At 47.8% G+C, this 26,862-nt stretch overlaps 1 protein-coding gene and 1 non-coding gene across 2 annotated transcripts in view; both read right to left on the reverse strand.

Moving 5' to 3' along the window:
- The window catches only part of VAC14 (VAC14 component of PIKFYVE complex), a 1,984,055-nt gene that overhangs the window by 1,656,570 nt on the left and 300,623 nt on the right, over window positions 1–26,862 (reverse strand). The gene's annotated exons all lie outside the window — the stretch shown is intronic.
- Window positions 3,744–3,814, reverse strand: TRNAG-GCC (transfer RNA glycine (anticodon GCC)). Its single transcript has one exon. It is a non-coding gene; the product is annotated as a tRNA-Gly (tRNA).

Here is a 26,862-nt window from a genome sequence, read left to right on the forward strand (position 1 = left end):
TGTAGTGTATTAACTAGTTTATTTTATCAAACTGGACGTTTAGAATATTACTATTCAAATTATGATGAGATTTTTGCTAATGTTAAAATTGATAATGCTTTAAATAAGCATAAGAAAGCTAAACAATTAAGAGAATATTTCCTTGTTACTAACGAACTCACTTATGAGTATGCTTATAAGAATAATCTAACATGTAAATTAAGTGCTGAAGGAAAGAAATTTCTGAATATGGTTGAGGAGAGAAGAGCAATTTATAAGAGAAATGAATTAGTCAAGCAGACTAAGTCATCATTCTGGCAAAAAGAGGATGAGAAACTAAATGGCAAAATGCTTGAAAATATTGCAATTCACATAGACAAACCTGTTAGTGGAAAGCTTTGCATTAGAAGAGATAACACACTTTTTGATAATTATTTTGTAGGTGCAAGCAACTGTGAAGATACTTATCAGATTTTGGGAGGTTGGGGATTTAAAGGTGGAAAAGATCCTATCTTTCCTGGAATTTATTTTGTTTGTGGTGACAAAGCCTACTACAACCTTCCAGACCATTGGTATGGAACTTGTTATGTGGGAATTGTTTTTCCTAAAGTGTTTCATGTTGACAGAGATTCAGAAGGATTATTTAAAATCCATAATTATGTAAATAGAGCTAAAAGAGAAACTTTTACTGAAGTTCTGGGAGATATTTTTCAAGCTGTAATACCTTTTGTTGGTATAACCCTAAATGCAGGGAGAATCAGAAAATTGTCCACTATAGTTGATAGATTATCAACTGACACTGCTGATGGATTTCAATTAGTGAATGTTGAAGTTATTGCAATTAGATCCATGGTAATTCAAGACCGTCTTGCTTTAGACATACTCTTAGCAAAAGAGGGAGGAGTCTGTGGCATTTTACATGTCCAACATTGCTGTACATATATACCGGATGAAAGTAAAAATATTGAAATGTATATTAAGAATATTACACAAATGCATTCTGAAATAATTCCTTTAGAAGAAGAAGATTTTACTGGGAAACTTTCAAATAGGTTTCAAGCAATTAAAAACTGGTTTCATAATATCGGAAGTTCAATTCTTGGCAAGATTCTGGCACCTTTGATTATAATTATATTCATTTTTATTTTGACTAAAGTAGGTTGTTTGTTGCATAAAAGAAAGAAGCATTTGAGAGAAAAGAAGAGAATTTATAAACTCAGAAAAGAAGAGGAAAGGGAGATTGAGTTGCAGGAGTTACATAGAGAGCGTCATGTTAATTGCAAGGATTATGCTGAAACAGACTTTTAGGTTTACTAATACAATTGAATTTGAATCGATTTCTTATAAAATAAATTTACCAAAATTTTGAGTGCTGGTGTGGTGATTTGTTAATCACCAGATGAGGGAGTTGATGGAGCGAGATAGAAAACAAAATTTTGTTTAAACTCGCAAAGTCATATTTCCATAACATGAATAAAATTATTAATGATTTGTGATATGTCGTGCTAATACAACCTAGATTAAACTTTACACGTGGGGGGACTAACATGTGTGCTCATAAACGTGCATAAATGTTGCATCTTTTTGTTCGTGCAAAATAATAAAATAAAATATTGTTTTCGTTTTTGTCATTACTAACTGCTGCAAACTTAAAATAAGCATGTGCTTGTTTTGCTTTTCCTTGTCTGTGTAATGTCATTTCTACTATTCTAGGTGCATATGGGTCTCATAGAAAAACGGAGACTGGTAAATATAAACGCTGCTTTATTTGTTTGCAATGGCTAGGTAACATTTTGATTAATCGGGTGGGTTAATTATTTAGTAAACCATGGGGTGGATACAGAATATACTTTATTTCTTACATTAATACTTTTCTTGTGTTTGTTTTATACTAGAAATCATAAGTTGCCTGCTTTTGAGGCCTAACTATTTGAGCCGCACAAAAAGAGCTAATTCATATTTCTGCAGAAAGTCACGAGACGCCCATTCTGAATTAAAACGTTTATTGAAGCTGCATTCACAAAGCGAAAACTGATGAGCTGACATCATTCTGTCGGACATGGCCAAGGTCGAAAGTGAACTTTTTGTCAGTCCTTAACTTGGCATCCGCGGAAGTTGCACTGTAAGACTATGGAAGCTGCGAGGATGACTTAAAACAAAGTTGCAATCGCAGGAAGCCTCTGGCTTCACGTGGAAGAGACAATGGTCTTTGTAAGACATGATTTTGTGGAACTTTTTAAGAATCGGGTGACATGTCACTTGTCACTCTCAGCCAATGGGACGTCGAGTATTTCTGAAAACTTTCCTTTGCTAGTTTAGTTAGCGTAGAAAGGTATAAAAAGTCATGCCCTTAGGGTTGGGCTGGCTGCTGCTTTCTGACTTTCCGATGAGGGTGATGTGCTGCTGGACTTTGCGTGGAGCACGTAAGAATCCTCAAAGAACTTTACTTTAATTTCTGTCTATTTAGCTCAGTTAGGGAAATAGGTTTTAGAAATGCTAAACTTTATATAATTTCTTTAAATTGATTCAATTGCTTAAATTGTATTTTTCCATATTTCTTACTATCATGCTTGCTTTATTGCAAATAAAATTTCATTTATAAAACTTACAACTTATATACCATAATTTAGAAAATAAAATCTTACTTTTGACAAACAAGCTGGTCTTGGTTATTTAGAAGTATAGGTTACCTTTAGCTAGATCACGTCGCCTATGGTGGTCGTTTAAATGGTTGGGTTTTATTCTAATGACAATATTCTTTCTGCAAATGTATAAATATGTATATAGTGTGTAGATAATGTGTATATAGATTTATTTGACCACCTGATTCAGTAGGCCCAAAAATATATCAGGTTCATAAATGGGTCCATGTATAGTTTAGAATTTTGTTTATAGGTTATGAAATTGGGTAGCGTAGTTTATGATATATTTTCTATAGCCCGCTGGATCATGGGAAGTAAGCGAGCACTGCACCTGCCCTACACCACCCACCCGTTCAGAGAGGTGTCTGAGACCTACACTGCAGCTGCTCGTGCTACGTATGCCTTTTGGTCTCGTGGAAACTTGCACTTCTGATGTAAATGCTTGGTGTCAGAGTGACGCAGGGGCCACAGACGCCTGTGCCATCTGTCCTGTGTGGTAGGGTCCTAAGTGTACCCCAGCTGCTGCAGCGAGAGCAAATTACACTGCACCACAGGCACGTTCGCAGGCAGCATATGAAGGAAGCTTTCACGGGCACTGCTGTCATGCAGCTGTGAGGTATGTGCTTGTCGCTGCGCCCTAGTTAGTAATTCCCTCCACAGCCAGAGTTCCAGCTGAGGGACTGTAGCCCGCGAGAGTGGGACAGTCACGGAGTGCTCAAGATGGCGCCAGTGGGAACGAGCCAAACACAGTCACACACATATCAATCAATCAATCAGGAGTTTGTTAAAGCGCGACTACTCACCCGTAAGGGTCTCAAGGCGCTAGGGGTGGGGGGGTTGGGGGGGGGGTGCAGGTTCCATTCCATCAAGGAGGGGGTCTGTCGAAGAGCCAGGTTTTGAGGTTTCTTGTGAAGATGGGGAGCGATGTTGTCTGTCTGAGGTGGAGCGGAAGGGCGTTCCATGCCATACACACCTTCGTTTATTCCCACCATCCTGTGAGCGTGATTTAAGTCTTCTTAAACTACTTTGCAGCACTCCACACCGGTCTCATCTTTTTTCCGGTGGTCTAAGGTATAAGGTGTTATTTTAAGTATTACTATCGAAAAAAACAAAACAACAGCCTGCATTGGCCGGGAATCGAACCCGGGCCTCCCGCGTGGCAGGCGAGAATTCTACCACTGAACCACCAATGCTGCAGCTGAGAGCCCATCCCCTCCAGCTGTTTTTGAGCGTCAGCACAGCTGCAAGAGCTCTCAGCTGATGGCCTGCATCAAATAACTAATAACAAGCCCAGCTTGAATAGAACGAAGGACCACGCCCCCACCCTGGTGGCACAGATTGTTTACATGGGTACTGGCCGGACACGTGCTTCCATGTGAAGGATCTGCACTGCTAGTACACACACTGTGCTGAGTCTTTAATGGAGGACGCCTTTTCAAACCGACTTGCTGCCTGTAAGGAGTGTTCCTGGGTGACTTGCCTTCACTCCTCGCGGTACCCGCTTCGCGGGTCCCGCATCGTCTGTCACCGTTTGCTGTGGGCGAGGGCAAGGACAGCGGGGCTGCAAGCTATTAAACCGGGACTCGCTTTCCCAGGAGTCCCGGTAATTCAGCGCCTGAACCACCTGGCGTGCTCTCCCCAACTGCCTCGCCCAACTGGACTCCACCTCGTAAAAGCACCTGGGCTTTGGACACTGCGTGGGACGCCTTTTCAAACCGACTTGCTGCCTGTAAGGAGTGTTCCTGGGTGACTTGCCTTCACTCCTCGCGGTACCCGCTGCGCGGGTCCCGCATCGTCTGTCACCGTTTGCTGTGGGCGAGGGCAAGGACAGCGGGGCTGCGAGCTATTGAACCGGGACTCGCTTTCCCAGGAGTCCCGGTAATTCAGCGCCTGAACCACCTGGCGTGCTCTCCCCAACTGCCCCGCCCAACTGGACTCCACCTCGTAAAAGCACCTGGGCTTTGGACACTGCGTGGGACGCCTTTTCAAACCGACTTGCTGCCTGTAAGGAGTGTTCCTGGGTGACTTGCCTTCACTCCTCGCGGTACCCGCTTCGCGGGTCCCGCATCGTCTGTCACCGTTTGCTGTGGGCGAGGGCAAGGACAGCGGGGCTGGGAGCTATTAAACCGGGACTCGCTTTCCCAGGAGTCCCGGTAATTCAGCGCCTGAACCACCTGGCGTGCTCTCCCCAACTGCCCCGCCCAACTGGACTCCACCTCGTAAAAGCACCTGGGCTTTGGACACTGCGTGGGACGCCTTTTCAAACCGACTTGCTGCCTGTAAGGAGTGTTCCTGGGTGACTTGCCTTCACTCCTCGCGGTACCCGCTTCGCGGGTCCCGCAACGTCTGTCACCGTTTGCTGTGGGCGAGGGCAAGGACAGCGGGGCTGCGAGCTATTAAACCGGGACTCGCTTTCCCAGGAGTCCCGGTAATTCAGCGCCTGAACCACCTGGCGTGCTCTCCCCAACTGCCCCGCCCAACTGGACTCCACCTCGTACAACTGGCCCCTTATTAACAAGTTACTGTCACCGCGACGCGGTAGCGCGCGGGAGCGCCCGGGGCTAAGCCCGGGCAAAGGGCGGGCCCTCTGTGGCCCTCAGAGGCCCGAGGAGACTGGACTGGGCATAACCCCCTGGCCCTAAGTTATTATTGTGCCAAGGTTTGTTTGATTGATTATAATTAGTGTTTATTGCTGCTACTTGCCATTATCCCAGTCTAGCTTTGGTTTAGTTATGGCGGACAAGCAAGGGGGTTTGTTAAATAGAACTTTGGACAACTATTGTTCGAAACCTGCTGTTAACATCACCGAGGGAAGTACCCTAGAAGAGCGACGAGCGGAACGTCGGCGTTCCGTAGAAAGCATGAAGAACAGGCAAGCGAACGTTCTATCTCTACCTTTACCTTCTCCTGTAGAGGGCAGCCAGTATGTGAATGTTAATGACAGTGTTCTTTTGATGGAAAGCCAATTAATAGTTTCGAAAGACAACTCACATATACATAACACTTGCTCCGTAATGACTATGAGTGGTCCTCTGTCAACTAGTCACACTAGTACCCCTAAAATAACGAAGTTACCGACTGCCCCTGCCTCTATTCCAGTCAAAACAATACGCCACAGGGGGAAGAAAGCAATGCCTTTGTTCAAAATACATGGCCCACCCCCATATAAAAAACGGCGGAAAACGGGAGAAACACAACAAGTAAAGTTGAGCCATTTAGATTTTGGAAAAAAGCCAAAAATCTCCGCTGAAAATGCAAAGGAGAAAACAGCTATAACAGAAGGAACTAATATTTTACCTCTACCCTCCCCGAGTGTGTTGATCGATAATGAGGACAGTTTAGAGACTAGTGCGGTTGACAATGTGCCCCAAGCAGATCAGGAACTAGTTACATTGCACAGCATAGAGAGTTTAATTAGAAACTACTCAGCTCAAATCCTAGAGAGACTGAGCAAAGTAGAGGATAGACTAGGAAAAATTGAACGAGATTTGGGAAGTAGGGGAGCAGGTAGTAAACAAGCTGTAAGCAATGTCCCCCAAAAATCTGTACTGCTAACCCAAGCTATTGTAACTGCCCCGAAACTTGCTCCAAACACCAACGTATTAATTCCAAAAAACTCTGAGAACAAGCCTATCAAACAACTTAATCCACCCCCAAAGCTACCCCAAGATAAACCCGATGGGATTCTGGCTATTCCAGCCACTAAATCAAATGAGGGCATAGCGAGCCTACCATCAGGGAGACTGACAAGGGAGGGGGATGGTACCAGGAATAACTGGGGAAAGCAGAAACGGATCCCACTCCCAGAACTCCCACCAGAGGCCGTACCTTATGTTATAGTTTTGACAGGGGTGCCAGTGTTGGAACCAAACAAAAGGGAGGATTTTGCACAATTAAAGAACAAGATTATCCACTGGTTGAGTCAATTTAGACCTCTTACAAATAATATAAACGGCGACATTGTCCATGTTCGCCGCCTTCAGTGGTTGGGGGGCAGACCTAAGGACATCGAGGGTGATGTGTTGGTTGTAAATTTCAGGGACCCAAATGCTGTACACTTCATACTAAACTGGCCAAAAGGCAACAGTAATAATTGTATAATCCCCAGATCATTGACATATTTTTATCCGAGATTGGTGGTCTTCCCAACTCAGTACCAACCGCACAATCCTACAGTAACCCAACCTTACTTGAATCCCCATCCCCCGATTGCACCAAGTGCCAGGCATTCTCAATATGTGCCCCATCCTATGTTAATCCCAGATCCTTATGGGTGGAACCATGTACCAGCTAGATCCAACAATGTAAATAATATGAGAATGGATCATTTACACCCATTCACACCTCTTGAGACTATGAACAGATTTGATATATTTAATGGTCTTGATGATTGTGATTGACGTTTTTTATGCATGGGAAATGAGGAAAATGGGACATGTATTTTTGATGTAAAGGGTGTTGCAATTGGAGTCGATGTGATGGAGAATTCCAGGCCTCCGCCTTTGTTCAACCTGGCTGTGAGGGATGGAATTACCGAGGGGAAGGGCCGTTCAATGTTGATAACTGGGGAAACACCACTGGCAACACAACTTGCGACCCTAACCAGGGAAAGAGTGATATCTAACTTGAACACTGAGACATTAGTAAGATCAAGAGAACCTGTAAAACTAGTGTCCTGGAATATAGCTGGTGTTAGAAAAAACTTAAGGGACCCAGAATGGGCAAATTTTATTGATGGGTTTGACTTCTGCTTGCTACAGGAAACTTGGGCTGTAGACACACCACATAGACTTGGCTATAAGTCCTTTGGAATAGGTGCTATCCAATCCGGAAGTGGAAGGCCTTCGGGTGGACTTTTAATCTGGGTGAAAATAAATATAAGGGTACAAACTGAGGTGTTGGATGCAAATTCGCCTGATATATTAGCTTTAAAAATTATTACATATGAGGGGAAAAAATTTGTCTTAATAAATGTTTACAATAGACCATCACCTTTCTCAAGAGAGTCACTAACATTATCAAAATTACATTGCTTTTTAAGTACACTAGTTGGCAGGGAGGAACATGTTATTTTGGCAGGTGACCTAAATTGTAATTATGAACCTATCTTGGGTCTATGTGAAATTTTTGAAGAGGAAGACCAAGCTAACAATATCCCTGCCTTGGAGAATGCGAAACCCGTAAAATGTTCGGTTTTGGCCCTCCAAATGACAAAATTATGTACGGAGTTTCGCCTTAGAGCGTGTAATGGACGTTTCCTGTCTGATAGCTTGAAAAGACCAACTTTTTGTAGGAATAACTGCAGAAGTAACTTGGATTTTGTGATTGCTTCTATATCTATCTGGCCGAACATTTTAGACCTTGAGGTAAAGGATCGGCTAGAAAGCGATCACTTTCCTATTAGCCTCTTAATGGAAGCGTCCTTATTTGAAGGAGCAATGCCCTCTCCTTTACTAGATGATAGCAATATCGATAAGGTTGAGATCCATGTAAACAACAATAGACGCGCACTAAAATGGCCATTTATACTAGACCATTATGAGATCCTGGCAGAAATTTATACCCTTTTTGCAGACACTTTTGGCTTATGTGCAGGTTCTATGGTTGAGGAGGTAAATCCATCTCACTTTACGTCACTACACAATACTTTTTTTAATGAAATCAAAGTTTTAGTTTCTAAAATGCCCAAAAAGGACCAACAAAAGACACAGAATCTGTCTCATAGTAAACCTTGGTATGGCAGATCCTGTAGAGAATCCAAAAGGGCTCTTTTATTGGCAATTAAATCTAAGTCCCCTTCAGACATAAAATCTGCAAGAAATAACTATAAGGTAGTCCAAAGGGTATCTAAAATAGCCTGGGAAGAAGAAAAATGGGCTGATTTGTTGCTGGCGGCCAAAACAAGAGATAATATAGGTTTCTGGAGGCTGATAGCCAACGGAAATCATATAGGGAGAGTGGCCAAGGACACCTATCTGGATGAGCAGACATGGACTAACCATTTCACTAGTCTCTATAAAAAATATGATGACACCCACACGGATTCGGTTGTCCCATGCTATGTGCTACCTACAGATGGGTTGGGTTTTACATTGGGAGAAACTGAGCTGGCAATAAACCAAATAAAGTCCGGTAAAGCACCAGGCTTAGATAAAATTCCAGGGGATTTATATAAGCATGATTTAATGGTATGGGCTCCATATATTAATCTTCTGTTCAATAAGTTATCTTTTACTTTAGATTTCCCGGAAAGTTGGAGGGGCGCGGAAATTGTTTTAATTTTCAAAAAAGGGGATAGAAATGATCCCTCAAATTATCGGCCAATCAGCCTGATGGATATCCTCCAGAAAATGTACTCACGTCATATTCTATCTCGCGTTAGTGATTGGATGGAGGGTAATGCAATTTTAACTAAATTCCAAGCTGGTTTCCGATGTAAAGTGAGCACAATCGACCAGATATTTAGATTCTGTTGCCTTTACTGGAAATATGTTTTAATTAAAAAGGGTCATCTACATGTCGCCTTTGTAGATCTAAGGGCGGCATTCGATCTAGTGCCACGAAATCTTCTTTGGAAAACGTTGAGCGAAGTGGGGATTCCAATTAGTTTATTAGTTCAGATTAAAGAGTTACACGAAGGGAACTTTGCAAAAATTCGATGGGGCCCAAATGGGGAACTAACCCAAAAAATCCGTATTGAGCGCGGGGTCCGCCAAGGTTGCGTATTGGCACCCACGCTCTTTTCCCTTTTCGTGAATGACATCCCGTCTCATTTAGAGGGATGTAAAAACGACTCTCCAAAACTGAATGGGGAAAGGGTTACATCTCTACTATTCGCCGACGACACCATATTGATTTCCCAAACCAAGAAAGGACTCCAGGCACTCCTGAACTCTTTCAGTGAATACTGTAGTAAGAAAGGACTGGAGATCAACGGGAAAAAAACTAAATGTATGACCCTGAATTCAGTAAAATCGGAAAAAGGGAGTCTATTTTTGGAAGGAACAAAACTTGAATCAGTTTCTCATTTTTCATACCTTGGGGTTACATTAGATTCCAAATTCACATGGAAACCACAAATGGAAAAAAGCAAAATGGCATTTACGCAGAATGCAAAACCAATCCTTAGGGAGCAAAATTTGAGCACTAGTAAAGCTGTGTCTCCGGCGATTGAACTTTTTAAATTTAAGGTACAACCAGCAGTGTTATATGGTGCAGAAATATGGGGACCAGGGTCTAAGGACACTTTTAAGGTCCTAGACAATAAATTTATGAGAAGTTTGGCAAGGGTCCCAAGAGGCACCCCTTTGGTGCCTCTTCAATTAGAACTAAATTTCAAAAGAACCGATCATTTTACTATAATCCGGCCACTGATGCTATGGGTTAGACTATGGCGGGTTCCAGAATTACATGATTATAGACACGGGCTAAAAGAAATCATGGAGCTGGATACCTTAAAAATGATTCCATGGTTAAAGCACGTTAAAAATTGGTTCAGCAAAATAGGCCTAAAACACTTCTGGGAGAATCCTGAGCATTTACCGCCCAATTCGAAAATAATTAAAAAAAAGGCGTTTTGGAGTTGTATTACCAATATGACAACTAGTGCCTTAAATACCGGGACTTTAGCTATTAACTTCCTTAGCTTTAAGAATGAACCATTATTTGAGATCTTTATGGATGAGATTGAACCCCCGCTTGCCAAAACCTTATTCCTTAAATTAAGATATGGGAATTTGTTATTAAAAACAACTTTGGCACGTTGGGCAAAGAAGTCTAAAGATATATTGCTAGTGACTGACGAGACTTGCTCCATGTGTGAATCCCGTCAGATTGAAAATGAGTTACACATTCTTTTTTTTTGTTCCGCCTATGCATTGGCCAGGAAAAAATGGATAAAACCAATATGCTTATTGTTAGAAGTGAGATCATGCTCACAAGCACTGAGAATCCTTACAACTAACACAAACCAAACAATAATATTTAGTGTTAGTAGATTCTTATATTCAATATTTTTCCTAAGGAAAAAAAAGGGCCAAAGTCTGTAAAAATATACATCATTTTATATAAATTGGATCGATATGGCAATTAGCTGGGTTTTCTAAATATCTTGTTGAGTTTCGAGCTTTGGCTCACTTTAGTATGAATATTCGTATATTTTTTATTTGTTCGTATGGTTTATGTTAAAAATGTTTTATATCGTATGTATGTGTAGTGACTCTTTTATGGCAATCATGCCGAAATAAAGACTTTTTGAATTTGAGTCTTTAATGCACTGCACCTACACGTGTTGTGCCGATTAGCTACACATGTAAGGTGCACAGCTGCTCCCTAAGTTCTGCTTGTCATTTTTTTTTTTTACAAAAGCTTGTTCTTTTACCATCTGTGCTACACCGTACAATGATAACTGACATTACTAACGGCTGTGTAAGTATCACTGTCAACATGACGCTTGCACTGCTCTTTTCTGAGTTGGCGAGGCTTGCACCATAGCAGACCCACACTTTCTGTTCAGCAGCGCGATGGAAGCTTTGGCACGCATTCGCTGGTGCGCTGCCGCGCATGCCCCTGTCCTCGTGCGAGCGTGTGAAAGAGTGCGAGAGACACGGAGACGCCGGGCGGTCTGCTCTACAGCAAACACTCTCCGCCCACTTGCAGGTTGAGAATGAAGCTACCTCTTCCTACCAATGCTGCAGCAGGGAGCACGCGCGCCTCTAGCTGGTTTTATGCAGGAGTAAAGCTGGAAGCGTCCGCAGCTGATGGCCTACCCGAGTCAGCAAGCACCCCACTCAAGCTCCATCATACACCAGCCTGAATACAAGCAAGCATTGGCAAAGCCAAAACGACTCATTACTGTGACCTATTGGCTTTGCCAAAGGTTTTTAGTGACATGGCACTGGCACAGCATTCACGATGCAGTGCAGCATTGCTAAAGTAAAAAAAAAAAAAAAAAAAAAAATCCTCTGAAATGGCAATCTACGTCATTTTGTAGGCACGTGCACCACATGGGAGTGTGGCTACAAAAGGGCACAGGTGCTTTCTTTTTAGTTACCAATCCAATTTTGAATGGCAACTAAAAAGTAAATGACACACACAAAGGCATTTTTTTTTTAAGTGAGCCGGGAGCTGGTGGGTGGGGAGTGTCAACGGCAGCAACGGGAAGGCCAAATGGAAGCAATGGGATCCGAATCAAAAGAAGGGAACGCGAAAGCAACATGGAGAGGCTGGGGGGCGTGGCTACGCGAGCGGTAATGGCGGTCGCAGCTTGCTAGAGCTCCCGCCGGCCCGCACTTAATCCGGCTGAATTATCCTGGTCCCCGCATCCAATACACATACCCTTGTGGAGCAGACGTTCCTAGTGGCACAAGGAATCCTCCGGTGCCGTCGGCGGCGATCCTCGGTGCTCGGACACGCCGGAACGAGAGACAGACGAGCGAGGCCTGTCTTACCAGAGAGGCGCCGGGACCTCGATTTTGGCGATCCCCGGCCGGGCGGCCTCTGTGTGGGTCGGCTAGCCCACTGCTCGCCACTGGCCCTCTACTGCCCTGGGGCCAAGGGACGATCGGCGATTTTCTTCCTGGAGCCCTGCTGGAGTGAGGTGCAATTCTGGTGCTGAGATCCTGCCTACTCGGCTACGGCGGCCCTGTGCTCCGGGTGCAGCCGCGGCCTCGAGTTTCGCGACCCCTCGCCGGAGGAGCTTTCGCCTGCGCCCACTGGTGCCTTGGAGTACTCGGAGCGATCCTCCCCTAGAGGTCCCGACGGTGGCTGGACACTGATGGGCAGCCCGGAGCGCCCTGGCTGGACACGCGCCTGAGGACAAATCGTGAGTAACCCCCCCCTGGGACCCCGGGCGCTACTGGAGCTTGGGCTGACGCTGTGGAGCCCGTGGATTGTATGAGAGAGCTACTACCCGGCCCGCAGGGGGGATAGGGGACTTTGACTGCTGGCGAGTGAGGTGCTGGCCTTGGGCCTACCTGGACCTGGCCCCGGGCGCAATATTACACCACGGATGAGATTGTCCGGCCCCCACTGAGGGAATAGTTGCTTTCACGTGGCCCTCCCCTGCTGCACTTGGGGGACGGGGCTTGGGGTCCCTCAACGGCCATTTCTACATACACAGCGGGCGATTCACGGAGACCTGGCAGCCATGACCAGGGGAGGTGGCGGGTCCACCAAACAGCCAACGATCGACAAGTTCACCGGACCCAGTGGGGCCCTGGACCGTCGGGAGGTGGACAGCAGGGAGGAGGGCCGGACAACACAGCACTAATGGCAGCCATCACCCAATCGAGGGATATGCTCGATGCCAAGATAGGTGCCGTGGGCGCAGATGTCACCCTCTTGCGTCAAGATTTGCGGAATGCAGTAGCACGGATTACTGAGGCTGAATCCAGGGTGTCGGTGGTGGAGGACGATGTAGGCACACTCAAGAAGAAAATGGCGGCGATGGAAACTGTGCAGCGGGGCCTGGCGATTCGAGTGGAGGATGCTGAAGGGCGCGCACGCCGCAACAACCTTCGTTTTATTGGATTTCCGGAACGATGTGAAAAGGGCAACATGGAACAATTCCTCACGCAGTGGCTGAGCACCTGGCTGCCTCCGGAGGCTTTATCCACTTGCTTCGTTATTGAACGCGCACACCGCGCCTTGTCACAGATGCCACCGGAGGGTGAACGGCCCAGGGCAGTAATTGCTAGACTTCTGAACTATCATGACCGAGATGTCATTCTGAGGGAAGCGAGAACCAGAGAGGCTCTTCTTTACGAAAATCGAAAGATAATGATTTTCCCTGATTACACGAAGCTAGTACAGCAGCAGCGCCAATCTTTCATGGACGCTAAGGCGAAACTGCGAGGTCTCAAACTTCAATACTCCCTGTTGTATCCAGCTCGCCTGAGAGTGATTTTCCAATCGCAGACACTGTTTTTTAATACTCCGGAAGACCTCTTTAAATGGACCGACGAGACAGTGAGGATCCGGCCGAACTCTCAGCCGGGGCTGAATCCGGGCACTTCGAGGGGGTCATCACAGGAACAGAATGGTCAGACGACCAAGCCTAAGAGACACCGGCGATCTAGGTCACGAAAGCGGTCGGCCTCCTTCAGCGGCGCCCGGGCCAGTGGTAGAGCAGAAGATTCGGACCAATCTGAAGTGGAGCATGTCCAGACCTGAAGATTCTGCGCCCCTTTTTGTACACTTGTCGTTATAAGCTCTGGCAAACGGAGTACGGGCTCTTAGGACTCCATAGACTGGTAGCATCCCGGCTGCCTCGGGATTGGTTAGCGGCTGATCATTGAACATGGGGGGGATGGTGGGTTGGGGTGCGGGGACTACACATTAGGGGCTACTGCTCTCCTACGGATGTGGGAGGTTCTGGGAGGGGAGGGATGAGGTTACTGTTTTCTGGGGAGTTGGGATCCATTGGCATGGCTGGCTCAGGGTCCTCTGTTTTGGGCTCGGGGCTACCCATGCCGCGACAGGTACTTCATGGTTTCTTGAGGTATAGGGGGGGGAGGGGGGGGTGGGTGGTCGGGAGCAGGGCTTCTGAGTTGGGGCCGAGACCTGTTCAAGACAATGACGACATTCTGTTGATAGTTGGTGTTGGGGTTCGGGGTAAGACGAGAGTTGCTCGTTGTGTTATTCTGAGGGTCTGGGGCGGAGGGGTGGGACTGCACGTGTGTCTTGCTATAGTGTTTGTTACTGTGTGCGATGAGTGGCAATGGCAAGGACGTTCTGCAAGATGTATCCCACTTGATTATGGCTGAAACAACTCATAGACTCCCCGAGGCGTCTCTGCGGGTGATCACGTGGAATGTCAGGGGAATGCTCGACAGAAATCAAGCGTGGGGCGGTGTTGCATTGGGGGAAAAATTAGAGTGCTGATGTTTTCTTGCTCCAGGAAACCCACATGATGGGCTCGAAAGTGCTTGGTCTACAGAGGTTCGGCTATCACCTGGTATTTCATGCCGGATTTTCCCGGGGATCCAGGGGAGTGGCCATTTTGATTCATCGCCGGGTGGCCTATGTTCATGAGAAGCAGTGGGTTGACCCGCAGGGTCGCTATATCTTTGTCAAGGGCATGGTGGGCACTGAATCTATGGTCTTTGGGAGTGTCTATGCCCCCCCTCCACTGCAATGGGCCCTAGCTGAGAAACTATTCACGGTGTGGGAGGACATCCCCGAGTCCCTGGCTGTGATTGGCGGTAACTGGAATGATGTGATGGACGTGAGTGTGGATCGCCGGCGGCACCGGGATGTGATTGAGTCTACCCCTCCCCCCTCACACACCCGACTGTATGCTATGACTGAGGGACTGGGCTGGTCGGATACCTGGAGACATATGCACCCTGCAACACGCGAGTATACGTATGTCTCTGCAGTGCATGGCTCCTATTCCAGATTGGACTGTGTGTTTGTGCCAGGCGACTGCTTGTGTAGAGTGAAAAGTGCTGACATCCTGCCTAGAGGCCTGTCCGATCACTCCCCGGTTTCGATTAGGGTGGAGCTCCTTCGACACCGCCAGCCGTTTAGGTGGAGGATGTCCTCGTGGCATCTCCAGCAGCCTGCCTATGTGACGCACTTGCGTGAAGCGTTAGATCTGTATTGGCGGGAAAACCTAGTAGGGGACATTGACGCCGGGGTAGTGTGGGAGGCCATGAAACCCACTATCCGGGGTGTAGATATTGCGTGGTGTGCTGCGGCCCGTCGGCAGCGGCGGGAAATGATCGTGGAAGCGGCCGCGCAGGTGGAAACCTTGGAAGAACGAAACCGCGTGGGGGGTGACGAAGCCGGGTTACGACTCCTTCTTCAGGCTCAGCAGACCTATGCATCAGTCCTACTTGATGAAGCAAAACAGGCATGGTTAGCCACACGTAGTAGAATATACCAATGGAGGGACAAGTCATGTACGATGCTTCATAGACTCTGTCAGCGTCATCTCCAGCCGCTTACACTGCCAGGACTCACGTCCGACGACGGTGAAGTCCTTACTGATCCAGGCGAACTGGCGGCGAGTTTTGCCGCATACTTCGCTACTCAGTACGCCCCAGGCGATCGCCTATCAGCTGACGAGGTGACTAAATTTATTGAAGACATGCCCCCCAAGAAGGTGTCGGATGAAACTAGGAAGGCCCTCGATGCGCCCCTTACGGCTGAGGAGTTGGGGGATGCCCTGGGACAGCTTAATACTGGAAAGGTCCCTGGCCCAAGTGGCTACCCGAGTGAGTTTTATAAGAAGTTTCATGTACAGCTGGGGTCCCACTATCACCGGGCGCTTGAGACGGCGCGTGAACAGGGCACACTACCCCGAGACTGGCGCCATGCCGAGATCGTCGTCTTTCAGAAACCAGGTAGACCCCCAGAGAGGCACGACTCGTATCGCCCCATTTCATTACTCAATATTGAGGCTAAAGTTCTGGCTAGGGCCCTAGCGAATCGTCTGTCCCCGTATATAACAGACCTGGTGCATCAGGACCAGGCCGGGTTCATGCCTCATAGATCGACGAGGCATAACAACCGACGCGCACAGGCGGCGATTGACGCCATGGGAGCCACAGGAGAGCAGGCGGCTCTGTTGCTAGCTGATATTAACAAAGCCTTTGACTCCGTCAGTTGGACGTACCTTTTTGCACTTTTGCCCCGCCTAAACCTAGGCCCGGTTTTCCTGTCCTATATCAGGCTACTATACACAGATAATATGGCCTCGGTCCGGGTTGCAGGGGCGGTGTCGGAGACGTTCCAAATTGGACGAGGGACCCGACAGGGATGCCCACTCTCCCCCTATTTATTCGCTCTACTTATGGAGCCGTTGGCTGCCTGGGTGCGCATTGATGCGCAAATGCGGGGATTTGTGTGGACCGACAGCTTATCGGATAGGATCGCACTTTACGCGGATGATGTCCTTTTCTTTCTTACCGACTTGCAGCGCTCGGGGCCGCGTGTACTGGAAATCATGCGAATCTTTGGGGAAGTCTCGGGCCTGTATTTAAATTTGCGTAAATCTACCCTCTGGATGCTGAATGGCGACACATTAACGGATCCCTGGATGTCGGGGCTACAGGTAGCCACGCATGGCCTGAAATACCTGGGGGTGTTCCTGTCGCAGTCGGCGAACGTTGCCTGGGAACGCAACATAGTGCCCGTTTGGGACCGAGTTCAGACGGATGTCAAGGCTTGGTCTCAAATGCCCCTATCTCTATTTGGCAGATCCGCAATTTTTTAAATGGTTGCACTCCCGCGTCTTCTCTACCAATTGCAGAATCATCCCTATCCAATTGCGCCCCAGTGGTTTCGACAGGTCAATTCAATCTTGGGCCGCTTTCTATGGGCTGGGGGACGGCCAGAGTAGCACTACGTACGTGCTTCTTGTCCACTTACTGTGGAGGCCTGGCCACCTCGGATTTACTGTCTTATTACCAAGCCGCTCATCTGCTTATCCTGAACGAATGGTGGTATGGCGACAGCAGAGATCCAGCCTATGCCCTAGAACGCACATTGATGGGCGACAATACGCTCCATACAGTCCTCTACTCGGCCAGCTTGCGCCGGAAGCTGCCGAGGGTCATGAGACTCGTTTTTGCTGTCTGGAGACAGACCTTGCGCCGCATGGGCTGGTGGGGTCGACTGACCGCTGAGACACCGCTATGGCACAATGGCCTGTTACCCGCATTGTCGGCCCTGTCAGGATTTGACGGCTGGGATGTGATCGGGATTTCACAGCTAGGACACGTGATGTCCGGAACGACGCTCAAGTCCTTTCAGGCACTCAGCATCGAATTTAATATGCCCCAGTCCCAATTTTTTCGGTACTTACAACTCCGACATGCACTAATGCCCAGTATTACCAACATAGATTCGCTTCCCGAGTTTAGTCCCATTGAGGCAAAAGTCTTTATGGGAGATCTGGGGATAAAAAAGTTTCTCGCATCTATCAGACTTTAGTCACTCATTGCTCCTCCACCCTTCTTCCGCTGAAGACGTCTTGGGAAACTGATGTCGGCCCCCTTGATGAAGATGACTGGAGGGAGGCTCTGGAGTCCCCTAAGGGGACAGCCATTGCTATACGGTTCCGATTGATTCAATTCAAAATTCTCCATAGGGCCTACTTCACCCGTGAGCGACTGTGGAAGGCTGGCTTGATTGGATCCCCGGAATGTTTGCGCTGCGGAAATGAGGTGGGCACTTTGCTCCATACGATGTGGTCGTGCCCTAGGCTGGTGGGCTTCTGGAGGGGTGTGTGGGATTGCCTGTCTGAAGTACTGCATTGGATTCTCCCTCGCACTCATCGTCTGGGCTTACTCCACATCTTGGAGGGGGTTGGGGGAAACATATATAAACGTCACCTGCTGCTCCTGGGACTAGTAGTAGCCAAAAGAGATTTAGCCCGGGCTTGGAAGGATGTGAGGGCCCCCCCCCTGTGTGCTTGGAGGGCCGGAATGGACTTTTGCATGGGCCTGGAACGTCCGATTTTTGCAGCACGAGGATGCCCCCGCAAACACTTCAAGATATGGAAGAGGTGGGCTGAATATAGGGGGTTGCCTCTGAATCCTCCGGCAGAACTGGAGGAAGATCTGTAATCTCCTGCACTTTGCAAGTCCTTGCATTACGCCACAAGTATCATATCATGATTACGTACCGAGGTTATCAATACACATGTGCACGGGGGTAGGGTGGGACACAGGGGTGGAAGTGGGAGGGTTGGGTAGTTGGGGTTCATAGGGGTAGGAGAGAGTATAGCTGTATTCCTTTATAATTGCTTTCTCTTTACAACTTGGTTGGACATTTGGTCCTTTGCTGTAACTGTATCACAATGATTGGTGGTGTTCTCCTGATTGTGGGGAGCCACATGCTTTCCTTGCTCGATCCTACAAATAAAACTTGTTGTGAAAAAAAAACATTGAGAGGCTGGGCGGACAGATGCAAAAGCAGCAGACAGGTAAGGATGGTTGACTTGGGAGATACACGAAAGCAACACAAAGAGGGATGGAGGGACGGGTTTAACAACACGGGGAGGGCTGAAGGAACAAGGAAGCAACACCTGGCACAACAGGGCAGAGGCAACAAGGAGGAGCACACGGCGAGCTCTACAGAGAGGAATGGGCGAGCCTAACAGAGGGAGGGATGGGCGAGGCCAACGGAAAGGAATGGGCGAGCTCAACAGAGGGAGGAATGGGCGTGCCCAACAGAGGGAGGAATGGGCGAGCCCAACAGAGGGAGGAATGGGCGAGCCCAACAGAGGGAGGAATGGGCGAGCCCAACAGAGGGAGGAATGGGCGAGCCCAACAGAGGGAGGAATGGGCGAGCCCAACAAAGGGAGGAATGGGCGAGCCCAACAGAGGGAGGGATGGGCGAGCCCAACAGATGGGAATGGGGCGAGCCCAACAGATGGGAATGGGGCGAGCCCAACAGAGGGAGGAATGGGTGAGCTCAACAGAGGGAGAAATGGGCGAGCCCAACAGAGAGAGGAATGGGCGAGCCCAACAGAGGGAGGAATGGGCGAGCCCAACAGAGGGAGGAATGGGCGAGCCCAACAGAGAGGAATGGGCGAGCTCAACAGAGAGAGGAATGGGCGACAAATAGCAATGCAGAGAGAGAAGTGCAGAGGGAGACGTCTCGAAAATTGGTGCTCAACGCAAGAAAAATGTAGCGCTTGAAAAGCAAGCAATGGAGGCAGAGACGCCAGCCAAAAAAGTGATGGTACAGAGGCAATGCTCCATAAAGGAGAGGCAAACAAAAGAATGAAAAGATGGGGCACGAATTATAAACAAGCAAATTAAAGTAACAAGGAAAGCCAGCCAATGGTAAGGAGTACACAGGCTCCAAAACCCTCTAAGTTCTTGGTAAGTCACAGTATACCTTGCAACAGACAGGCCATGCGTTATTTAGTAGACTTGCCCTAACAAGCATTGAAAATGCAATAGGTCTCGCAATAGAAGAGTTTGACCTTTTTCGTTTTGCAAATGGATGAGCGGCGTTGCGTGGATGAGTGGCGTTGCGTGGATGAGTGGCGTGTGTGAGTGGCGTTGCGTGTGTGAGTGGCGTTGCGTGTGTGAGTGCCGTTGCGTGTGTGAGTGGCGTTGCGTGGATGAGTGGTGGATGTGGTGGTGGATGCGGTGGTGAAGTGGTGGTGGATGTGGTGGATGTGGTGGTGGATGTGGCATTGGATGTCATGGTGGATGTGGTGGTGGATGTGGTGGTGGATGTGGTGGTGGATGTGATGGTGGATGTGATGGTGGATGTGATGGTGGATGTGGTGGTGATGGATGCGGTGGATGTGGTGGTGGTGGATGCGGTGGATGTGGTGGTGGTGGATGTGGTGGATGCGGCGGTGGTGGTGGATGGGGTGGTGGTGGTAGTGGTGGATGGGGTGGTGGTTGTAGTGGATGTGGTGGTGGATGTAGTGGTGGTGGGTGTGGTGGTGGTGGGTGTGGTGGTGGTGGTGGATGCGGTGGTGGTGGATGGGGTGGGAGTGGTGGATGGGGTGGTGGTTGTAGTGGATGTGGTGGTGGATGTAGTGGTGGTGGATGTAGTGGTGGTTGGTGTGGTGGTGGTGGGTGTGGTGGTGGTGGTGGATGCGGTGGTGGTGGATGTGGTGGTGGTGGATGTGGTGGTGGTGGATGTGGAGGTGATGGTGGATGTGTAGGTGAAAGCACAAGGAGGCAATAAGGCCTCAAAGGGTGCCTGGCATAACACCCTCTTCCCCTATTTCCACCCCCAAAAAGATTCCGCTGACCACATAAACCCATTACTGACGTGCCAAAGTCTAACCCAGTATAAGTATACCCTACGTGGTTTTCAAACAGTTGGTGTGCAGGGGTATAGAAGCTGAAATTAAGAACAGAAGAGGACTGGGATGGATAAGCAAGGTCGGAGGTCAAACATGCCATCTCAAATTCTTTCGGGGTGGGGGCAAGGAACGCACGGCAGGAAGTGTCGGCCTGTGTCAAAGCAGCAGCCAGCTGGGAGATGAGCACGTGTCTTTTGGGGGTGGGCTGTTGCAGAGAGTGCTCACGTGACCTTCCTCAACACAAACAATGCGCATTCAAACCCTCCAGGGGAGGGGTGGGCGTACTTGGACCAGGAGGTTAATTGCGGCTGGCAAGTGGCACGCTATTTTAATACAATATGGAGTTTTGTGCAACGTGTGAGTTTGGGCTGCGGGGGACTGTGGGAGTAGGCAGCAAAAATGCTTGTTAGTATGGAGTGCTAAAAGGTAATATGCGAGAAAGTTATTTCAAAAGTATTGTGTGTGTGAAGGAAGATTGTATGGGTGAATGGCAGAGTATGGATAAGGAAGAGTGGGGGGCAAAAGATATAAGAGCAGCAACTTGTTGATAGTAAAGTTATGGAAGGCAAAAGGAATGTGAGCATATTTGTAGAGGCGAACTAAATTGTTTTTGTGTGTTGTCGTGTTATTTAACAGAAATAACTAACAATTGTAGCATTGTAATAACATATAAAAACAAGTAAACAATAATGAGAAGTAGTAGAAATACAAAAGTTGCAGTACAGCTCCAAATTGTTATATTAAAATGGATGCTGTAGTAGGTAGAGACAGGGAGGGAGAGAAGAAGATAGTAGCAGTTGCGTAAGAGTAAGGTAGTATTGTGTGCAAATGGTATGATGTATTATAAAAAAACAATAAGGGCTTAATGGAGAAAGGGAGGGTTAAGAGCACGAAAGATGGCAAGCAAATAGTAGTGGCATGTAGCTAAAGCAGAAGGGACTCAAGAAAAAGGGAGGTAGGGAGGGAGAAAGCAGGAAGTGCAGTATGGTAAAGTGTTAGTTTGTGTTAAAGCAAATAGTAGCAGATGCACTGAAGGCGCCTTGCAGTCTGTATTATTTTTTTTTTGCAAGTAAATGGTCCGGTATTTAATTAAAATAAAAGAAGGGACTTGTAGGACACAGGATGAGAGGAGCGCGCAGGACGTCAAGCAAATAGTAGCAGATGCATCGAAGGTGCCTTCCAGTCTGACAACACAGAATAGATGGTGAGGTAGATTAGGTTAAGGAGAGGCCGCGCATGAAGTAATGAAGCGGACGCGCTTTGTGGTGGGGGAGGGGGGTGCATCTGTTCTGTTAAAGTGTTCATGAGTCTGTATGAAGGGGCTTATATGTTTGTGTGTGAATTTTATAGTTGTCAAATTCTTTGTAGTTGAGAGAGGCAAACAGAAAATACAGAATGACAGAAAAGAGACGGGTGAAAAGGAAAGCAAAAAAGAGACGGAACCAGCTTTGCAAAGGGGCAGATGGAAATGATCTAGACAAAAGACGAGAGGGAAACCTGAGCAATGCAGGCAGAGAGAGAGTGAGGGTTCGAGAAAAGAATGAGGCGTTGCGGTTCTCTTTCTCCCTCTGGTCCCTCCTACCTGGGATGATCCCTCGCTTGTGAAAAAGGGAGAAGAAACGGTTTTCACGTGAAAGGGCATGTTTTGGGATCAACTTCAACTACACACGTGCAAATTGTGAGATCGGGAAATGCATTGTGTCATTCCTTCAGAGGAATAAATGGAAAAAATGCTTCCGTGCGGCAGCGCTGATTGAGCCGAGTATGTAAGAGGAAAACAGCTTAGGGAGCCACTAGAAGCTTTCGATTCTGGCGGGCTGAGATTGGGAGGGTTTCAGCGCTGCTAACTTTTCGCTGGGATTTCACGTGGTGCGTGCGCACACAAAGAAGGGAGGGGTAGTGAGAGAGAGGAAGGGGGAGAAGAGAGGGGGTAGTGGTACACGAGTGCAAATTGTGAGATTGTTAAAAGCATTGTGTGATTTCTTTAGAGGAATAAGTGACTCCGGGGAAAAGGGAGGGGGCGGAGCGGAGAGGAATAAATGGAAAAAAATGCTTCCGTGCGGCAGCGCTGATTGAGCCGAGTATGTAAGAGGAAAACAGCTTAGGGAGCCACTAGAAGCTTTGCCTTCATCCAGAGCGATTCTGGCGGGCTGAGATTGGGAGGGTTTCAGCTCTGCTAACTTTTCGCTGGGATTTCACGTGGTGCGTGCGCACACAAAGAAGGGAGGGGTAGTGAGAGAGAGGAAGGGGGAGAAGAGAGGGGGTAGTGGTACACGAGTGCAAATTGTGAGATTGTTAAAAGCATTGTGTCATTTCTTCAGAGGAATAAGTGACTCCGGGAAAAAGGGAGGGGGCGGAGCGGGTAAAAAAAAAAAACAAGACGGAGGGAAGGCAGAGAAGGGGAGGGGGGAGGAGAAATGCGACACGGCGGGCAGGGGAGGGGGCGGAGCGGGGAGAGGGTGTGAAAGCAGCAGGGGTCTGGAGTGCGGCTGAGGGAACTTAAGAAATGCGACACGGCAGGCAGGGGAGGGGGCGGAGCGGGGGTGTGGGAGGAGTGCGCCTGAGGGAAAATACATGCAAGGCAGGCGGCTGGGGGCATGTGCACGCGCTTTTAAGCTCAATGCGCATGCGCATTGAGCTTGAATTTCACGGGCACTGCAAGGAATCGCCACGATTCCTTGCAAGTTGGTTAAAGACTGTTTAAGCCCCCATAGTCTCGCAAGCTCATAGGCGAGACCTAAAAAGGAAAACACTGCCTTATGGTGGTACACGCTCCGGGACTCTGTCCAGCGAGAGCCGAACAGTCACATCCAGAATACGGCCCCGGCTGAGACCAGCAGAAGAGTTCTGTACACAGTCACACACACACTTAATGCACCCTTTATCACTGGCATTCAAAGCACACTCGTGGATGTGGCTGATGACGTCTGAAAACTACTTTGCAACACTTTACTTCACAATGTCTCCTTTTTCAGAGGACTAGGAAATTATGTTATTTTAGAACAAGTAAAAGAAATACTGCCTGCATTGCCCGGGAATTAAACCCTGGCCTCATGCATAGTACATGGGAATTTTACCTCTGAACCAGCAATGCTGCTGCTGGGAGCACACAGCCTCCAGCAGTTTTGTGCATCTGCACAGCTGCAAGAGCCCTCAGGTGATTTCCTGACAGAGGCAGGAAACACTCCCCCTGAGCACCAACATATAGCAGCTTCAATCGAACCAAGGAAAATGCTGCATCCTGGTGGCACAGCTGTCTTTACCAGGCAGATGGGGTGTTCGGAGGAAAGTGCACAGATCAACCCGTCATGTTTTCGTATTTGATGGAAACTTTGCACAGTTTTTTTTTTTACTTGTGGCGTATCCACCATCTGCATTGTTAAAGTAAAACCTGTAATGCTTGTTCTTCTGTTTGACTGCAATGCTTGACCACAGCCTGCATCGCGGCAGTCTGTGCTTCAATGTACAGTCAAAGTTAAGTTAACTGATGTCTACGCTGCAATTCCACTATAGCACTGACTCTTGCAATGGTACTGTTGAACTCCGCTCTGTACTGCATCTGTGAAGTATTTGGTAAGCGCTGTGGAAGATTTTTGTGCATTTATATTTTGTGCATCATTAACAATATGCAAAATTTGATTTCATACTTGGTTTCACAAGTACAACTTGATATAGTACTGTTGCTTTTAAAATGATTTTCCTATGTTGTGCATATACATAAGTACGTATTTTTGACCTTTGTTAACTAGGCCTATCTGCCACATTGTTCATATTTTTTTCCCCGGAGTTTTTTACAGCACAATCTTGACCCAAAGGTATTGGGTATCAGAGCGATTTACATGAGCACCAGTTGCATTACATATTGACACTTGTCACTCTTGTCCTGCCCCAGCAAAACTCACCGTATATTAGGTTTCGCCTGGCGTCCGCTGCGCAGCAGCGTTCGCGCAGGCGAAATCTAATGTTAGAACAGTATGGAGGACTTGAACCCGCCCCTTCTTCCATTGGCTAGCCATTGGAAGAGATTGGCTGTCAATCACTCTTTCCCCGTCAGAACGCGATTCGGGGGCGTTTCCGTGTCTTTTTTTTTAAGTCCCGCCCTCTCCTCTTCCCATTAGCTGGAATTTTACCTTCCAGCCAATGGGAAGGGGAGAGCACGAAAAACACGCCCCCGAATCTCAAATTGACCTTGTTTTTCGTCGGTGCATTGGGGGGGGGGGGGGGGGGGGGGGGGGGGTTAGCTATTCTTTTGTTTTCTTTCCTGGGTGTGGATCGACCCTTTTACTTGTAGTTCCCTCCTTTGACTCCTCTTCTTGTAGTCCCTCCCTCTGTTTTATTTGTATATCCCTTCTTGACCTGTTGCTCATTTTGCCCGGCACATCATCTTCAGTTTCGCGGGTTTTAATATTCTCGTGGTGAGTGGACCCGCACTCGAGATTCATGCTGTGGAATACCAATGGTGGAATTTAGTAGTGGTTGCCATAGTAAGTTTTTTATTTTCCACCCCTGTCCCTCTGCTATCCCTTCCCTTCCCTTCCCTTTCCTCCCTTCCCGTTTCCTCTTTTCCAAACCCCCCCTGCAGCCGCCGCCACGGTAGTAGTTGTATTAGTAGTTACCCTGACTCATGCACGACCGCTGTGTGTGCTTCCGATCTCGCGGAATCAGTCCTTTTGAATATCCCCTCGTGAGTCCTTTGTTAGTGTTGTGGCTGCTGCCTGGATCGAGAAGTCCGCTTTTCATTTTTGTTGGACCCGTTGCGTGGGAGCCGGCGCGTGTGATGTCACCGCGCATATAGAGCGAGTAGAGAGACGGCCCCTCGCTGCACGCCATGGCGGTATTTTGAAAAGCCGCGGGAGGAGTAGATCTGAAGCGAATGGAATTTCCGAGTTAGGTACGTAGAAATGCCTGCCGAGATTCTGAGATGGGGCCAGTCCCCCCTATTTGGCCATTGGAGCATGACGTTTTTGTAATTACATTTCGTGTAGAGGGCATTCTCATGTACGTTTTTGAGAAGAGCCGATCGGGATAGGGGAACCTTTCTGGCTGGATAGTTTGCTTATGAGATTGGTATGTGGCAGGTCGCGTGTAGAGGGCACTCTCATGTAAGTTATTGAGAAGAGCAGATCGAGATAGGGGAACAATTTGGGCTGGACAGTTTATTTATGAGCATGGTATGTGGCAGGTCGAGTGGGTTGGACACGGAGGCTGGAAGCGCACTCTTTTTTCTGAGGAAAGCTTTTGTTGTTACTTCCCTCACAGAAAGAGGAGAGTTACATGAGAATGACATAAATGTAGAAGCTATCCCTTGAATATTGAAGTGGGCACGTAGAGGGTTTTGGTCCCTTGAGGTATGTGTTTGTTCACATCTTCATTTACCTCCTTCCCCTCTTTATAATCCCTGTTTTGTATACCGTAGATCACCTCCATTCCGTATTACGTTATGTATTGGCTGGGTTTTTCCTTCGACTACGGCCATATGGTGGTCTTCTTAGGCCATAGTACGCAATTTATGCCGGTAACGCCACCCACAGACAGTCCTTTTGTGCGTTTACCTCACTGTTTCTCCGGGAATCTGAAGTTGAGTTGGCTTTTTATTGTACTGGAGAGGGTAGGTTGCCGGAGGTACTCGGTTCTACCTCTGTTTTCAGTTCAGATCGGTTCTGGCCCACAATGCGTGGGTGCTGTAAGGACCCGGAGAACAAAGAAATCTGTGCGTTTTTACGGCAGAGTGCTTTCCTTTGTATGTCAAAGGCAGTAAAGCACTCGCTTAATTTGGGATCTCTGGGCATCAGCGTGTCACTGCTCCTGGGTTTACAGGCGGAGGTGGGCTCGATCGGTGGGCATTTCAACCTGGGACATACAGGAACTCATCGGGTGGGTCACTAGGCGTGGCCACGGCATAATGAGATCATCGGGTCGTGCCGGGTTGTAAAGTCAGCGAGCGTTGAAAGCCCCATTTCTCAAAAGTCTTCGTGATAGAAATTGTGGATTCACGGTATTATGGTTTGGGATCTACCCGGGAGCATACCTAAACGTTGCTGGTTACTAGACAGTCGTATACAATCTGGTTGCCAATTGTTCCCCGCCACCGCTAATTTCATATCTTAACTGGTCACGCTCCAATGTATAATCCGTCTTGCACAGGGCAGCTCTTATCGATCAGTGAAATTTTCATTAAAACCATTTAGGCATGCAATACGAAGCGTGCATAAGGAGGCTGTCTCAAGAATACCCCGGAAGTACTTGCTCCTCCTCTTTTTTTTCCCACCCCTTCCCTATAATTCCAGTTTTTCGTGTTTCAATATTATTTTTCTACAAATGTGAGTATTCCCCCATCAAAACAAACTATTCATTGTTGCATATAATGGGCAACGGGGTTATCTCTAGATGTCGGGAAGGTTCCTGGCTTGTCTAGTGTGCTAAGTTTTGTGTATGTGAGTGGGGGTGTCTCATTGG

The sequence above is a fragment of the Lissotriton helveticus genome, chromosome 12 (genome assembly GCF_964261635.1).
Source record: "Lissotriton helveticus chromosome 12, aLisHel1.1, whole genome shotgun sequence".
In the NCBI taxonomy this organism is placed as follows: Eukaryota; Metazoa; Chordata; class Amphibia; order Caudata; family Salamandridae; genus Lissotriton; species Lissotriton helveticus.